This window comes from Hemiscyllium ocellatum, chromosome 20, assembly GCF_020745735.1.
Source record: "Hemiscyllium ocellatum isolate sHemOce1 chromosome 20, sHemOce1.pat.X.cur, whole genome shotgun sequence".
Taxonomy (NCBI): Eukaryota; Metazoa; Chordata; class Chondrichthyes; order Orectolobiformes; family Hemiscylliidae; genus Hemiscyllium; species Hemiscyllium ocellatum.
Window position 1 is genome coordinate 10,806,850 of NC_083420.1, and position 18,273 is coordinate 10,825,122.

Here is an 18,273-nt window from a genome sequence, read left to right on the forward strand (position 1 = left end):
CTGAAATGCAAACAAAATTTGGGAGTAGTCTTTGCATCCCTTATTTCATTTTTTGCAACCTTGCACAAATTTTATACATATAGAACACTGGTGCAGAAAATTGAGGAGGAATGGAATTTGTAGTGATTGGAACAAGGTCAGCTGGGTAGATCTCATAGAATATGAGTTTCCTAATTGGGGATGTTAATCTGGTCCAATCAGGGAGTCCAGGCTGACAGAGATAAGCAGGAGATTCAAAGTCTCCTTAGTTTAGGGGACTGACTCTATGCTGATTGGTATTACAGTCAGTATGTTACTGTTAGTTTTGGCATCCCCTCTTTTTGGAGGGGAAAAAAACCTGATTCCTGAACTGGCTGAATTATTTAGCCAATTTGTTAACTGGCATTCCTTTTAGTGAGGACTGATCGTTAAACTCCTGATGCACATAATGTATTTCAGGTGAAACTCAGTCCTCATCAGGGGATTGTTGTTTCACTGGCTGATTATAGCCTTTGTGTTATTCTTTGTCCTTTTCTCAAAGGAGTAAAAAGAGAAATGTTAATTTTATGTTAGGACTTAGCCCTTAGACTGTAGTTTTCTTTGTTTTTTGTATGTGTCTTCACTTTTTCTTGGTGTTTTGACTGAACCCTGTGGAAGACATACATTTCACCAGAGGAATTGTTCCTGTGGGGAGGCCTAGCCCTGGGACTGGGCCTCTGAAGATTGAACACGTGTGTGTGTGTGTGTGTGTGTGTGTGTGTGTGTGTGTGCGTGCGCTGGGAGGTGAGCAGTTGCTGTATCCTGCAGTTTGGCAGCAGTCCTTTCCTTCAGGAGTGGACCAAACCCCTGTGAGTTAACTGCAACTGTACTACGTACTGTGTTCCTGTGAGTGGACCTGGCTCTCCAAGGCTGGACCAGGACTCCATCGAGACTGAACCCCTGTGTGCTGTGGGGTGTGCATTTGCTGCCTTCAGGAATGATCTCTGCCCTTGGTTGCAGACACTGTTTTTAGCAACGGATTCTGCAGTTTGGAGTGGACTCTATTTCTGACAACGTACATTGTATACTGGAGTGGACTCTTCCTAGAAATGGATTCTATATTTTTGAAGACTGGTATAGATTTGGACTGCGTACCAGAAAGGACTTTTTTTTTGGTAACTAACTGTACTGTGGTGTTTCCTGGGTCTATCACCTGCACTGTCTTGTGTGTCCCTGGGTCTGGCAGGCCTTAGTGTGAGCTGGGAGACTCGTGGGTCGTCCTGAAAGCCGTCACGCTGAAAGCCGGAGGGTGGGTAGACCACCCTGATGCCAGTCGCCCCGAGAGCCAGATGGTGGGTAGGCCGTTCTGAGTGCTGTCGTCCTGAGAAGGGGTAATCAGGACAGGCTGTCCTAGAGGTGGCTGAAAGGTGCTGAGGGTGGTTAGTGAAGCCAGAAGGTGGGTAGGCTGTCCTGACCACTGTCACACCAGGCGGGCTGTCCTAGAGGTGGTCGAAAGGTGTGTCAGGGCGGACCGAGAACTGAAAGGGGCATGGGGTTGACCAAGAGCCGGAAGGTACGTAGTGGCGTGCTGTCTTAGGGTGGTTGGAAGGTGAGAGGGACAGGGGCTTGCTGGGTCTGTACTGTATGCATTTTTTATGTAACTGGATTGTCCTTTTTATGTACAAATGTCTTTTATGTGAAACTGGGATTTGAGGTTCCTCATCTCTCTGTAAACTGGTTGAATGATGGGGTCTTGGGGCCTTGGTTTGCTGCTCCTCTCCCTTGTAAAATTGCTGTTGTATACAGCTGTAAATGTTAACTGTTTTTGTAATTTGTTTAATAAAATATTATAAACAGGAATGCATGTCAAGTACTCTCCATATGTAAATAAAGGATGACTTGGTGATGGCATACCAGCCTCTGATACACTCCCTCACCTGCAGCAATATGGGAAAAGCAGAAACACGCTGAGGTCTTCCACACAGCAGTTCTGATACCCTGCTCTATTTGCTTTGGTTATCACAGACCACGATCTGCATTCTGGCAATATTGTAGTAGTTAACTCTCATTAAACCAGAAGGATGTTCTGACATTCTAAAGGGAAAAAGAATAGGAGTGTCATGTGTTCTGTTCACTCTAGGAGCTGGCTCTGAGCTGGCTTGATCAGTGTCATGCGCTATGCATGTATAAATAAAGGGTGACTTGGTGATGAGATACTGGCCTTTGTGGAGTTATTTCAGTGGCGATGAGACAAAAACATGCTCCTGAAGCCATTCACTCACAACAGTTGTCTTTGAGTTGAGGTGAGCATTTCTGGCATCATACCACTATTTGGGAAGCTTGATGGGTTTGATGTGGAAGACTGGGCTCAGAATGTGGAAAGTATGCCTTTTTTTTTAAAGGGAATTGACATTGGGGAAGACGGAAAGCAATAGTTCTCCTGTGGACCGACAGTTCTTTTTGATTATTAGGAACTTAACGTTTCCTGAGGCACCAGATACTAAAACCTTTTAAGAATTGACAGATTCAGCTAAAGAATATTATAACCCAAGCCTCCTCTAATTCTGAGATGCTGTCCGTTTTACTCAGCAGTTCAGGATCAAGAGGGATAATCCAAATTTGGGTTTTTGACAAGGTTTATTCGACTTGGTAGATGCATATGATTTTGGTTTAACCCTAAGTTTGGTTTAGTATGTGGGTTTAATGAAGTGACCGTGCAAAAATGCCGAGTAGCTGAAGCTCAATTGAACTTCAAGCAGACACTATAACTGACTTTGTCATTAGAAGCTGAAGGTGATGTGTTATAGGGTATTTGACGGAAGTGGACACCCTCCCTAAGCCAACTGAACTCGAGGAACACCACTTATGTGAAGGCAATTGCATAGCCTCACTTAGGGCATATCCTGAAGAGAGGGGCTCTAGATCAACCTACAGCAAAACTACTAAACATAGCCGGGTTTGTCAAATGGTTAAAATTTTCTCAAAGCTCCAGGCCGACAAGCCATTGTGGTTGCTGGTGGTATTCCACCTGAATTGAGTAAGAGAATTCATAAGCCGTTATATAGGAGAGTGCACAGCCTAGAAAGTCTGGTTACAGATGGTTTGAAACAGTTAAATTGCTTAGAAATATCTAAATCAGAACCAGTCAAAGTAAGCATCGCAATAAATGGTTACCCATTTCTAAAGGAGGTCAATACTGGCACGGCTGTACCTGTGATTGCAGAACCAGTCTTTACCATACATCTGTCTGGATACCATCCCTTAAATTTACATAAGACCTCAGCCAGGCTGAAAACCTATAACTGGGGAGCTTCTACACAATAAGGGTACATCTTCAGGTCCAGTCTCTTATGAGAAGCAGCAGATTCAGTTACCTCTGATTGTAGTAAAAGACTCAGCCTCAAACTAATGGGGCAAAATTAGTTGAGAAAGATTCACCTTGATTGGCTCAACATTTTTCAAGTAGAAAATGACAGTCTGAGTGAAGTCCTAGTTATATTGAGTCATAGAGAAGCAAGGAGTCAGGCCCTTCAGCCTAAACTGGTCCATGCTGACCAAAATGTCAATCCACGCTAACCCCATTTCCCTGCACTTGGCCCATATCCTTTTAAACCTTTTTTCTGTCCATTTATTTGTCCAAATACCTTTTAAATGTTCGTAATGTTACACTCCTCAACCAATTCCACTGGTAGCTCATTCCATATGTACTGCGTAAAAATGTTGCCCCTCAGATTCTCTTTTATTCTTTCCCCTCTAAACTTAAACTGATGCCCTCTAGTCCTTGATTCCCCAATCCTGGGGAAAAAAGACTGAGTGCATGCCTCTCATGATCTTATACACTTCTATAAGAGCCTCCCCCTCAGTCTTCTACACTGTAAGAAAAAGGTCTAAGCTTGTCCAACATCGCACTATATCTCTGACCCTTGAGTCCTGGTAACACCCTTGTAACTTTTTTCTGCACTCTTTCCAGTTTAATAACCTGCTTTCTATAGCTAAACTGAACACAATACTCTCAAGTGCAACCTCACCAACACCCTGTACAACTGCAACATAACTTCCTGACTTCTATACTCAATGCCCTGACTGCTGAAGGCCACTGTGCCAAAGGCTATCTTCACTGCCCTGACTATCTGGAATTCCACTTTCAGAGAAACGTGGACTTGAACACCAAGGTCCCTCTGCTCCACTACATTCCTTAAGGCCTTACCATTCACCATGAAACTCCTATCTTGATTTGACTTTCCAAAATGCAACATTACATACTTATCTATATTAAACTCTATTTGCCATTTCTTGGCCCACTTCCCCAGCTGATCAAGTTTTGCTGCAATTTCTGATAAACTTCCTTACTGTCCAAGACACATTTTAGTGTCATCTGCAAATTTACTAATCATGCCTTGTTTGGATTTGGATGAGAATGTACAACAATGGGACCAGCACCGAGCCCTGAGGTACACCACTAGTCACAGGCGTCTAGTCAAACAAGCGTCCTTCCATTACTACCCTCTGCTTCCTACCATAAAGTCAATTGTGTATCCAGTTTGCCAGCTCCCCCTGGATTCCTTGTGATCTAACCTTTCAGAGCTGCCTACCATGTAGGACCTTATCAAAGGTCTTACTGAAATTCATATAGACGACATCTATCACCCTGCCCTCATCAACCTTCCTGGCCACTTAATCAAACAGCTTTAACAAATTTGTAAGGCATGAGCTGGAATATCAAAGGCTCCAAGGCCATCTTGACAAAGAAGCAATTCCATGACTTTGCAAGGCCCACCCAGTGCCATTTGCCATATGTACAAAACTAGAGACCGAAATCAGGAGGCTGGAAAGTGAAGGAATCAACAGATCAGTACAATGGTCAGTACCAGACATACTGATTATGAATCCTGACGACAGGTCAGTTTGCTTTTGTGGGGATTTCATACAAATGGTAAACTGCTTTTTGAAGTTGGATAAGTACCCAATACCTTGTATAGAAAGCTGGCAGTAGGGCTGTCCTCAACAAAACTGGCCATGAGTCATGTATATCTGCAACTGCAATTGGGATGAGATGAGGTTTCACAGGTGTATGCATCAATAAATGCCCATACAAGTTTGTACTGCTATAGATTTTGGGTATTATCAGTCATACAATAGACAATGGAGAACATTTTACAAGGTCTACCCCAGATTGCTATTTATCTGGATACTGTGTAGACTAATAAAGAGCATTTAGAGAACTTGGACATAGTGCTTAAATGTCTCTTCAAGGTGTACACCTTAAGAGATAGAAATGTGCATTCCAGGCACCCCAGTTGACCTACTTGGGCTACAGGGTCAACAAGACAGAGTTTCACCCATTGATTGATAGATAAATTTAATGTGATCAAGGTTTTCTTGGCTCCCACATCTGTACTGAAGTTTAGGTTTTACAGATTAGGTTGAATTATTACAGAAATTTCATATGTAACCTGACTTCCGTCCTGGCACCCATACATCTGTTATTGAGAAAGGGTCAGCCTTGGAAATGACCTCATAACCAAGATGTAGCCTTTAAGGAAGTGAATAAGTAAATGTTGTCATCTAAGATGTTGGCACACTTATGATCCCAAGCAAGATGTGGTGTTGACATATGATCCCCACCATAGAATACCAAGGTAGTGTTGGTTTGCCAGTGGCCCAGTGGGGAGAAAGCTTGATACAGTCATTTTTTGGTGTGAGAAAATTCCACCAAGACCTTTACAGATGTGAATTTGTAGTCATAACAGATCATGAACCCCTTCTGGGGCTACTTAAAGAAGACGGGACTGTGCCATCATAACTTCAGGTCAGATTCAGCGGTGAACTCTACTTCTGAGTGTCTACAATTACAAGTTGGAACACGGGAGGGCCAAGTGGCAACTGTAGATGTCTTGATCAGCCTCCCACTGGCTGATATACCACCGGAGGCACCGCTACTGATTTTAAACTTTCTGAACACCCTTCTGGTCACTGCTGACAATATCAGACTGTGGACATAAAAAGATTCTGTCCTGTCAAAACTAAAACAATTAGTGCTAATGGGGGAAATCAAAAGGGTCACCAAAACTCTTCTGGACCTGGTGAGACCAGATCACCATTGAGATGGCATTTTATTATGAGGAGCAAGAGTTATTATTCCAGACATTGGCTGAATTTCACCATCATCATCCAGGGGTTTCCACAGTGAAAGTGTTATGTCTGGTGGCCAGAATTGGATATCGACATAGCTACATTAGTTGTGCAGTGCCCAAAGTGCTGACAAGGACAAAGGTTACTGCCAGCAGCTCTCTCACATTCATGGGAATAGCCAGATAAACTCTGGACTTGGTTACACATTAACTATTGTTAATGTACACATTAACTGTTGTTAATCCTTTCATGGGCTGCATGTTCTTAGTCATTATGGATGCCCTTTCAAAGTGGTTGGACATGCATTGAGTTCATTCATCAAACACAGGAACAACAATTGCCAAGGCACGAGCACCTTTTCCAATACACGGACTCCCAGAGATATTGGTCATGGATAACACACCATCATTTACCGAAAGAGAATTAGTGTATTTCCTAAAATCAAACAGCATTCAGTAAGAACAACTCCACACCATCCATTGTCCAATGGCCTGGCTAATCTTGGAAGGCAGGATGCAACTTCATTTGATATCAAACTCTCCTGGTTCCTGTTTGATTACCACCCTTCACACAACCAAAGGGACAGCTCCAGCAGACATGGTCATGGGAAGAAAACTGGATTGAATCTGATCTTCCCGGACCTGGGGGAAGGGTGAAACGGCATCAGGAATGCCAATGCTGAGCACAAAGCTTCTCTGAGTGAGATAGGCAGTTTATTTCAGGGAACGAAGTTTGGTATTGAAACCATGGGAATGGCCCTGCATAAATAAAAGGCATAGTTGATGTGAGGTCTGGTCCAGTGACCTACAAACTTCAGTTAGGAGAGTCAGTTCTGAACAAGCATGTGAACAACATGAAATCTGCAACTTTACAACCGGTAGGAGCGAAACATACCCAGCCTCTCAGAGCATCCAGCAAGACTGTCAGAACCTATGGCTTCAAGCATTTTGCCTAGCATCGAGAAAATCTGTGAGGACGAGACAGGAGATGTTGCAGCCTTGATGCTGTTAATGCTGAAAGAAGATGAAATTCTTCCAAAATGCTCCGGGTGCAAGAGGTGGGCAATGGTCCAGTATATAGTACCAGTATCAGGCACTATATACTGGACCATGGTCAGTGTAATTGTACAATGATTGTGCAAATAAAGGGTGACCTGGTGATGGGAAATTGGTCTTGGTGGAGTTATTTCAGAAGTGAGTGCCTCTTCACTCTGTATAAAAAACATTATAATTGTGAAGTTGCCTTAGTCTTACTAGACCATATGGCAGTTCTTTCAATAGGGAGAGAGAGAGACAACTGGTGGGGGTTTAACTTAACAATCACCACATCACAGGTGAGAGGAAAGGTTAATAAGGAGAGTTCTTGATGGTAGCCTCAGCTGATGCAGGAATTGAACCCACACTGTTGGCATCACCCTGCATTACAAACCTGCCAACTGACCTAACCAATCCCTGATAACTAACAGCTCCTTAAAGAGAAGTCATAGCAAATCACAAAACATTCAAATAAAAGTTATGAAGTTAAATTGTAGCTTTGGAGATTTATGATGTATTCCAGCTCCTATGGTCCCAAAAGGTCTCAGAATGTCTCGTTTCTTTGCAGGAATTTTCAGGAGTGTTTTTTCTAAAAACTGTTGCTTTATATTCTTTGAAAGCAATTACACAAATTCAGTTAATTGACAAACATTTAAAGGGACAGTGTAGTAAAAATCAAATCTTCAAAGGCAACTTGTCAAGCTAAATGAAAATGTTATTTTGGCTAGTTCATGCATTCACACCATTGTAGTACCCTCTGATCATGGAAAGCTTCAAGATTTTCAGTGGGCACTATGTTCTCCCTCTCCAAGGATGCCCAGGAGTGTCCCTTTAAATGTGCAATGTAGTTATCCAATAAAACTTCCTGTGTAACATTTACCCTTGCTTAATAGAAATAATAGATTCCTTTCTCTTTCTGAAAAACGTGATATTCACAAACATGTTTCAAAACAAATTTAAGAAGAAATTAAGGTTTTAAATTTAGAAAGGCATCACATGTTGGCACAGGCTTGTTAGACTAAAGGTTCTGGTCCTGTGCTGTACTGTTCTTTGTTCTATTTTACTTAATTCCATTTAAATATTTTTGAGCATCTGTTTCATGTTAGGAAGCTTAATCTTAAATTGATTTTCTTTTACACTTTTTGTATGGTGTGTTATCCCATTAAGAGTGATTATTGGTGTGACAGTCAATGCTTAATCTGTTTTCAGTAGTCTCCTTGTAAAGAAATTTCCCCAAAATGTTTGACAAAATAAATCGTGTACCCTCTGTTTGCACAAAGACTTTCTGCTTCTGCAGCTTTTTAAAAATTCATTCATGGGATGTGGGTGTTGCTGGCTGATTAGCATTTATTGCCTATCCCTTGTTGCCCTTGAGAAGATGCTGGTTAACTAACTTCTTAAACCACTGCAGTCTATATGCAGTAGATAGACCCAAAAAACCATTACAAAGGGAATTCCAGGATTTTGATCCAGCGACAGTGAAGCAATGGTGAAGTCAGGATGATGAGTGGCTTGGAGGAAAAACCAGGTCGTAATGCTCCCATGTATACGCTGCCCTTGTCCTTCTAGATGGAAGTGGTCTTCCATTTGGAAGGACCTTTGGTGAGTTTATGCAGTGCATCATGTAGATAGTACACACTGCTGCTACTTAGTGGTGGAGGGAGTGGATATTTGTAGACGTGGTGCCAATCAAGTGGGCTGCTTTGTCCTGGATGTTGTCAAATTTCTTGAGTGTTGTTGGAGCTGCACACACCCAGAGAAGCAGAGAGTATTCTATCACACTCCTGACTCAAATATTTTTACCACCACTTGTGTTTCAAACAATGGTACTTGGAATTATACAGCATATAGCAGCTGAAGCCTAAACACAGTGATTTCTGAATGTTTTGTAAAACTTGTGGACCAGTGTGGATTGGTGGTGAGCACTGCTGGCTCACAATCATGGGAAACCATGGGAAAATGCTTGATTCCATTCTTGAGGAACCGTTTGTGTGGAGTTTGCACATTCTCTCTCTGTCTGCACAGTTTCCCTCTGGGTTTGGTTTTCTCCCACTGTCCAAAGATGTGCAGGTTAAGTGGATTGGCTATGCTAACATTGCCCATAGTACTCACAAATGTGCAGGCCAGATAAATAAGACATGTGAAATGTTCAATTAAAGGATATGGGGTTCGGTCTGGGTGGAATACTGTTTGGATAGTCAGTGTTGACTCAATGGGTCAAATAGCCTGCTTCCATACTGTAGTGATTATTGCTTTTGTGATCTCTGTCCCATCTCTGTTTTTGTTGCTAAGGACTCTCTAGCTTTATAAGTTCCTTCTGATGACAATTGAGGATAAAGAGATCTGAAAGATCAATTCTTTTCCCTTTTCCATGGATGTAGCTAAACATGTCGAGTATTCACTACATTTTCTGATATTTCAGGTTTCTGCAATCAATTCTATTGTGCCACCGCAATTGGAAAAACAATAGTAAGTCACTACTGTGCTTGTTTCTTAGTTAATTTTATCTCCATATTGCCGCTACCCGTTTCATCCCATGGGCAAATTTTGATTCAGCGCAATTGCTCAATTAAACCCTTGCATATTCTCCACAAGAGCAATATGCCACATCATCTAATAAGTGAACTGGTGAATATGGAAACATTTCAGTTGGGAGTAAACAGACTTGCTACAAATCAGATTTCCTGGCTCCGTATTCTCAATTACACCTGAATAGGAATGCTGATTGGATTGTGAATGAGAATTTTTAAATCCTGAAAAAATTTTATTGCGTAATAGAAAAATAATTTAGTTATTTTTGATAAAATCTCATCTTTCAACCATGCTTAATACCATGTTAAGTGTGTTTTGAGAAGATTTATAGCTCAGGTTGAGGTTTTTGGATGTAGGTTTGCTCACTGAGCTGAAAAGTTCATTTCCAGACATTTCATTACCTTACTATGTAACATCTTCAGTGGACCTCACACAAAGCAATGCTGAAAATTCCTGCTTTCTATTTATATGTTTGGGTTTCTTTGGTTGGTGATGTCATTTCCTGTGGTGATACCATTTCCTGTGGGAAGTCACTTCCTGTCCCTTTTCTCAGGGGTCTAACTCGATGTGTTTGTTGATAGAGTTCTGGTTGGAATGCCATGCTTCTAGGAATTCTTGTGCGTGTCTTTGTTTGGCTTGTCCTAGGAAGTGGTGTCCTTCCTCATCCATATGTGAAGATACTAGTGAGAGGGGTTCATGTCTTTTTGTGGCTAGTTGGTGTTCGTGTGTCCTGGTGGCTAGTTTTCACATGTTTGTCCAATGTAGTGTTTGTTACAGTCCTTGCGCGGTATTTTGGAAATGACATTAGTTTTGCTCATTGTCAGTATAGGGTCTTTCAAGTTCGTTAGCTGCTTTGTGTTGGTGGGTTTGTGAGCTACCATGATGCCAGACTGCCAGACTACTTGGACTGGGGATCAGAGCTTAAAACTGTGTTGCTGGAAAAGCACAGCAGTTAAAGGAAGCATCAAAGGAGAAGGAGAATCGAAGTTTTGGGCATAAGCCCTTCTTCAGGAATGAGGAGCGTGTGCCAAGCAGGCTAAGATAAAAGGTAGGGAGGAGGGACTTGGGGGAGGGGCGTTGGGAATGCGATAGGTGGAAGGAGGTTAAGGTGAGGGTGATAGGCTGGAGAGGGGCTGGGGGCGGAGAGGTCGGGAAGAAGATTGCAGGTCAAGAAGGTGATGCTGAGTCTGAGGGTTGGGACTGAGAAAAAGTGGGGGGAGGGGAAATGAGGAAGCTGAAGAAATCTGCATTCATCCCTTGTGGTTGGAGGGTCTCTAGGCAGAAGATGAGTCGCTCTTCCTCCAGGCGTGGTATTGCTATGGTCTGGCGATGGAGGAGGCCAAGGACCTGCAACACATTTTTAAAACTACTCAGACCCATTGGCATCATACAGACAATGAGCAAAACTAACGTCATTTACAAAATACCATGCAAGGACCGTGACAAACAAGATACACCAGGAGATAGAAAAGGCGTGTAAGAAAAGCAAGGTTACAGTGATCATTAGGATTTCCATATGTAGATCGACTGGGAAAATCAGGTTGGTAGTAGATCACAAGAAAGGGAATTGTAGAATCTCTACGAGATGGCTTTTTGGAGTAGCTTATGATGGAGGCCACTAGGGAACAGGCAATTCTGGATATAGAGATGTGCAATGAGGCACAATTGATAAGGGAGCTTAAGGTGAAGGAACTCTTTGGAGGCAGTGACCATAACTTGATTGAATTTACTCTGCAATTTGAGAGGAAAAGGTGGCATCGGATGTAATGGTATTACAATTGAATAAAGGCAACTACAGAGGCATAAGGGAGGACCTGATCAGAATTGACTGGGAAATTAGCCTAGCAGAGGTTTCTGGAAGTAATTCAGGACAACAGCAAAAATTCATCCCTAGGAGAAAGAAACATACTAATGGGAGGATGAGAAAACCATGGCTGACAAGGGAAGTTAGGGAAATCATAAAAACAAAAGAGTATATAATGTGGCAGTGGGAAGCCAGAGGATTGGGAAGTCTACAAAGACCAACAGGGGACAATGAGAAAATAAATAAGGAGGGAGAAGATTAAATATAAGAGTAAGCTAGCCAGTAATATAAAAGAAGATTGCAAGAGTTTCTTTACATGTGTAAAGAGCAAAAGAGAGGCAAAATTGGATACAGGACCACTGGAAAATGGTGTTGAAGATGTAGTAATGGGGAACAAAGAAATGGTGGCTGAACTGAACAAATACTTTGGTGGAAGATGCAAGCAACATCCCAAAAATTAAAGAGAGTCTGGGGACACATGTAAATATGGTAGCCATCACCAAAGAGAAAGTGTGAGAAAAACTGAAAGGTCTGAAGGTGGATAAGTCACCTGGAAAAGATGGGCTACACCCCAGAATTATGAAGGAGATAGCTGAAGAGATAGTGGAGGCATTAGTGGTGATCTTCCAGGAATCACTGGAGTCATGGAGGATTCCAAAGGACTGGAAAATTACTAATGAAATCCTCCTGTTTTAAATAGGGAATAAGGCAAAAGAGGGGAAATTATAGGCCAATTAATCTGACAGGTTTTGGAGTCCATTGTGAAGGATAAGATTTCTGAATACCTGAAGTGCATGGTAAAATAGGACAAAGTCAGCATTGTTTCATCAAGGAGAAGTCATGCCTGAGAAATTTGTTAGAATTCCTTGAGGAGATAATGAGCAGTTTAGACCAATGCTAATGGATGTTATCTACATAGACTTCCAGAAGGCCTTTGACAAGGTGCCACATAGGACTCTGCTAAGTAAGATAAGACCATAGTGTTAGAGGCACTAGCATAGATAGAAGCTCAGCAGAAGGCAGACAGTGGGGATAAAAGTGTACTTCTAAGGATGATAGCCAGTAACAGTGGTTTTCCGCAAGGGAACACAACTTTTTACTTTGTGTTAACGATCTAGATGAAGGAACTAAGGGCATTCTCGTGAAGTTTGCAGATGATACAAAGATAGGTGGAGGGACAGGTAGTATTGAGGAGAAGGGGAGGCTGCAGAAGGATTTAGACAGATGAGGAGAGTGGACAAGAAAGTGGCATATGGAATACAGTGTGGGAAAATGTGAGGTCTTGGAGGAGGTGAGGGCATGGGTGATGTCACAAATGTAGGTGGGGAGTTCCTGGATTAAGGGGGTCAGGATGGTGTTGAGGTAGGAAGAGATGAGTTTGGTGGGATAGGCGGAGGCTGAGACAATGGGTCAACTGGGGCAGTCAGGTTTGTGAATCTTAGGAAGGAGGTAGAATCAGGCAGGGCGCGCTTCACGGACAATGAGGTTGGAGGCTGTGGATGGTCTGGGAGATGATGGTTTGGTGATGGGAGGTGAGGTCATGAGGGAGCAGTATGAGGAGGTGTCTAAGTTGGTGCCTCACTGCAGCAGTGTAGAGGTCAGTGTCCCACACTACTACTGCGCCCCCCTTTACTGCAGGTTTGATGGTGAGGTTGGGTTGGAGTGGAGGGCTGCGCGTTGTGAGGGCGAGAAGTTGGAGTGGGTGAGGCGGTTGGAGAGTTTCAGGCGGTCAATGTCACGCATCAGTTTGAAATAAAGAAGTCAAGGGTGGGTAACAGGCCAGTATGAGGTGTTCAGGTGGATGGGGCGTGTTGGAGGTGGGGGAAAGGGTACACATTGGGTGGGTGGGTCTCTTGGTTGAAAAAGTGGGCATGGAGGCGGAAGCAGTGGCAAAAATTTAAAGGTCGCAGCATGTGTCAGACTCATTAACAATTCCCTCCAGCGCATTTCCTCCACTTCATGCACTACTGTCCTTGAATCCCACCCCTCCCAATGCAACAAAGACAGAATCACCCGGTCCTCACCTTCCACCCTACCAACCTACACATACAATGAATCATCTTCCACCACTTCCGCCACCTCCAAATGGATGCCACCACTAGAGATATATTTGCCCTCCCACCCCAATCAGTATTCCAAAAAGACCATTCCCTCCGTGACTCCCTCATCAGGTCCCCATCCCCCCACCAGGCCACAGCCTATTCCTAGCACCTTTCCCTGCCACCGGAGGAAGTGCAAAACCTGCACCCACACCACTCCCCACACATCTGCCCAAGGCCCCAAGGGGTCCTTCCACATCCGTCAGACATTTACCCGTACCTCTACCAATGTCAACTACTGCATCCGTTGCAGCCTGTGTGGTCTCCTCTACATGAGGGAGACAGGACGCCTTCTTGTGGATTGTTTCAGAGAGCATCTCTGGGACATGCGCACCCACCAACCCCACCGTCCTGTGGTTGTACACTTCAACTCCTCCTCCCATTCCATCAAGGACATGTAGGTCCTGGGCCTCCTCCACCACCAAACCGTTACCACCGGATGCCTGGAAGAGGAACACCTCATATTCCGCCTTGGAACCCTGTAACCACAAGGGATAAATGTGGATTTCAACAGCTTCCTCATTTCCCCTCCCCCCACATTATCTCAGTCCCAAGCCTCCAAGTCGACACTGCCCTCTGGACCTGTCCATCACTCTCCCCTCTGACCTATCACCTACTCCCTCACCTTCATCCTCCTATCGCTTTCTCAGCTATTTTCCCCCAAACCCCATCCCCTCCCATTTATTTCTCAGCCCCGACCCACAAGCCTTATTCCTGATTAAGGGCTTATGTCCCAAATGTTAATTCTCCTGCTCCCTGGATGCTGCCTGACCTGCTATACTTTTCCAGCACTACACTATCGAGTTGAGAAACATATCAGCTGTGATTTGAAGAGCGAAGTAGATTCGATGGGCTGAATGGCCTTAGTTTTGCTCCTATTTCTTATGGTCTTATGGATCTTTATGGGTTTAGAAGGTAGAGACTAGGAAGCATGTAAGAATTCCTGCAGTGCAATATGTAGATTGTACACACTACTACTTTGGAATGTTGGTGTGGAGGGAGTGAATCGTCACATGGGCTGCTTTGTCTTGGACAGAGTGAAGCTTTGTGAGTTTTGTTGGAGCTGCACCCATCCAGGCATGGGTGAATATTCCATTGCATTTGTGATTTGTACGTTGAAGATGGTGGGCACGCTTTCGGGAGTGTGGGTGCACTTTCGGGGAGTCAGGTTATGAGTTAATTGCTACAGTTGACCTGCTTTTGCAGCCAAAGTATTTACGTGGTAAGTCCAGTTCAGTTTCTAAAAAATGTTAATAGGACAAAATTCATTCAGTTGAATGTTAAAAGGAGACGGTTAGATTCTGTCTTGTTGCTGATGATCATTGTGTACCTTTTAAACTGAAAGTTTAAGCAGTTTAACCTGAAAGGTGTCCATGCCTTGTTGCAACTGGGCACTAGGTTCGTATCTGAGAAGTTGCAAATGGCAATGAATGTTCTGCAATCGTCAGAGAACATCCCCACTTCTGACCCTTTTGTAATTGGAAGGCCACTGATGAAGAACTGGACAATAGCTGGGTCTAGGTTACTATCCTGAGGAACCTCTGTAGTTTTGTCCTGAGACTGAGTTGACTGGTCACGAACAACCTTAAAAATCTTCCTTTGTGCTCAGTATGATTCCTTCCATCGAAAGTTTTCTCCTCGATCTTCACTAATTTCAATTTTGCAGAAACTCTTCTTGCCACACGCAAGTGTTGATTTGTTGTCAAGGGCAGTTACTTTCACCCCTTATGAGTTCAACTCTTCTGCTCATGTTTGGACTAAGGAAACAATGAGATCTGAAATGTATTGGCTTTTGTGGAGCACAAACTGTACATCAATAAACAGATTAGTGTGTTGTAAGTGCTAGTTGATAACATTATCAGCGGCAACCTTCACCACTTTGCTGATGATCAGGAGTATAATTGGTAATTAATTGTTATTGGTAGAAGTAAATTGTGTTAGGCAAGTTAGGCTTGGCTGTTTATGTCAAAGGTATTTGCAAAAACCCACTAGAAAAATAAAGCATTCTCGAAAGTAAGTTCTCATTGGGTGTTTAATATCTCTTTTATTCACTCTTGGGACATAGGTGTCATTGGTTGGCATTTACTGCCTGTCTCTCATGAAAGCTACTGGTACAATACATTGAGATTAATTCATGGATGTGTTTTTCCCTTTATGTTTTTTCTGAAACTGTATTTTTCATTACATTAGAATAACTGCTTTTGACATCACATCTTAAGCAGGATGTATTAGCCTTTGAAGAAGGGTACTTCCCTGGATTAAATTACCTAAGACTAAGGTTGTATTCAATACAATTTAAAGACCTTTAAAAGATATGTAATTAAAGATTTTGATAGTTTGAGGAATAGAAAGGGTAAATGAGTGATATGATCTGAGAGTCTAGGACAATGGAACATAGTGAAAAACGTAGAATTAGATCTTTTGGGTTAGTATAGATTTGTTCATGGAAAGGTTGGAACTTTCTATCCCAAATTGCAACTGATGCTGGGTCACTTATTATTTTTGGAACTGAAATTGATAGATTTTGTTAGCCAAGGATGATATGAGACAGAAGTGGGATGCGGAAATAGGTTCTGGATTAGCCATGATTTCATTGAATAACGACTCAGGCTTGAGGAGCGCATTGGCCTAATCCTATTCTGATATATAATATGCTTTTGGTTTTTAATGGGGAAAAATTGGGCTGAATTTTCCAATTTTGGTTTAAAATATTTTGTCAAGTGAGATTCATGGTTCTCAGTACACAATCGCTACTCTTTAGCTCACTAATTATGTATCTGGGCTGTGTGGCATTTGTCTTATGGACCTACGCATAAATGGGGAGCAAGTACACACCACTGCCTGTTCCTGGCATTCATTACACTGATACCACATTTGAACCTCAGGTCCACAGTACTTCAGAAGCTAGCATCCATGAACTGTCCTTCTCACTATGGTGGGTCAACCCTATTGCTCTGGTCATGGACCAGGAAGGAAATCTAGAACCCCATTTTGTTGACAAGAACCTGGAGGTGCTGGTGGATTGGGTCATGGTAGCGGAGAACAGTATTTTATCCTGTGAACTTCCAAAGAAGACTACAGCACCAGGCCAAGCTATAGTGGACTAAGATAGCACTTGGTCAAGAGTGTGGTGCTGGAAAAGCACAGCAGATCAGGCAGCATCCAAGGAGCAGAAGAATTGATGTTTCAGGCATAAGCCCTTGATTAGGATTCCTGCTGAAGGACTTATGCCCGAATCATCGATTCGCCTCCTCCTCGGATACTACTTGACCTGCTGTGCTTTTCCAGCACCGCACTCTCGACTCTGATCTCCAGCATCTGCAGTCCTCACTTTCTCCTAAGATAGCAGTTAAATTAGTACAGTGTTCAGGGTAAAACGTAATGCACAATAGTGCAGAAGGAAAAGATAATTGCTATTATCTTCACTCTGCTACCTTGTATTCACTAGGTCACCGCTTACTCTAATTCTGCCATTGCATTTACCTCCCACCACAAGGTTCATGGAATCTGCATGACCAGTCGGTAATTCTAATATGCCTTGCCCTTCAAGTTATTAACCATTCCTGCCCACTGTGATACCTACTCACTCCTTACACATTCAAGGGGAGGTGATGGTCTAGTGATATTATTGCTGGACTGTTAATCTAGAGACTCAAGTAATGTTCTGGGCACCCAAGTTTAACTCCTGCTATGGCAGATGGTAGAATTTGAATTCATTAAAAATCTAGGATTTATTGTCAGTTGTCAGGAAAATTCCATCTGGTTCACTAATGCCCTTTCAGTGAAAGAAAATGTCTTCCTTACCAGGACTGGCTTATATTTGGCTACAGACCCATGACAATGTGGTTGACTCTTAACTGCCCTCTGGGCAATTAGCGATGAGTAATAAATGCTGATATAGCCAGCAATGTCCTCATTTGGCAAATGAATTTTTTTAAAAAGTCACCAGTAATACATGATCACCTCTTTTGCTCTTGTATCATTACTAATGGCACTTCCATCCACTCCCATCATACCCAATCCTTCCCTTTTTCTCGTTGCAGGAAAAGTTGTCCCAGAACTGTGCAGAGAGGGCCAAGACTGGTTTAGGCATGGCAGACATAAAGATTTATAAATTGTTGACCGTCTGTTGGTCAAGCCAACTTCAGGTCACTATGGGTGCAGACAAAGTAGACAGACAATTAAATAATTCTTTATTGAATATTTAAATGAACGCACCGAGTCCACATGTTCAGGACTCACAATCTAGCTTAGATATTACTTGGTTAATAGTAAGTTTGGTGAGAAGTTAAATCACCCAGTGTCTTTTTGCTGACTCAACTGTCAGGGTCTTCTTTTAGCAATAGTGGGTCTCTAAAGTTGTTGCTGCCCTGGATTTTTAGAAGAGTTCCTTTACACCATTTTCTCTTCAGTTCTGTGACTGCACAATAGCCTTATAAGGTCAACCACATTTCCTATCCAGATACAAGTCATCGAGTTATGTCCCTTTTTGTATACAGTCCAAAAGTCAGGTGGTCCCTTTCAGACATCAGCACATTCCTTGTGAAATTAGCTAACAATAGCTTAAGAGTACTACAAACGCAGTGAGGTCAGAATGTCAGCAACTCTCCAGTTCAACAGGTCACAGTTTAATATGCCACATTCTCAATTTGATTAGCTTTAGTCCATCAGTATCTTCAAGCTTGATGCCACTGTCTTGGGGCTCATAGTCCCT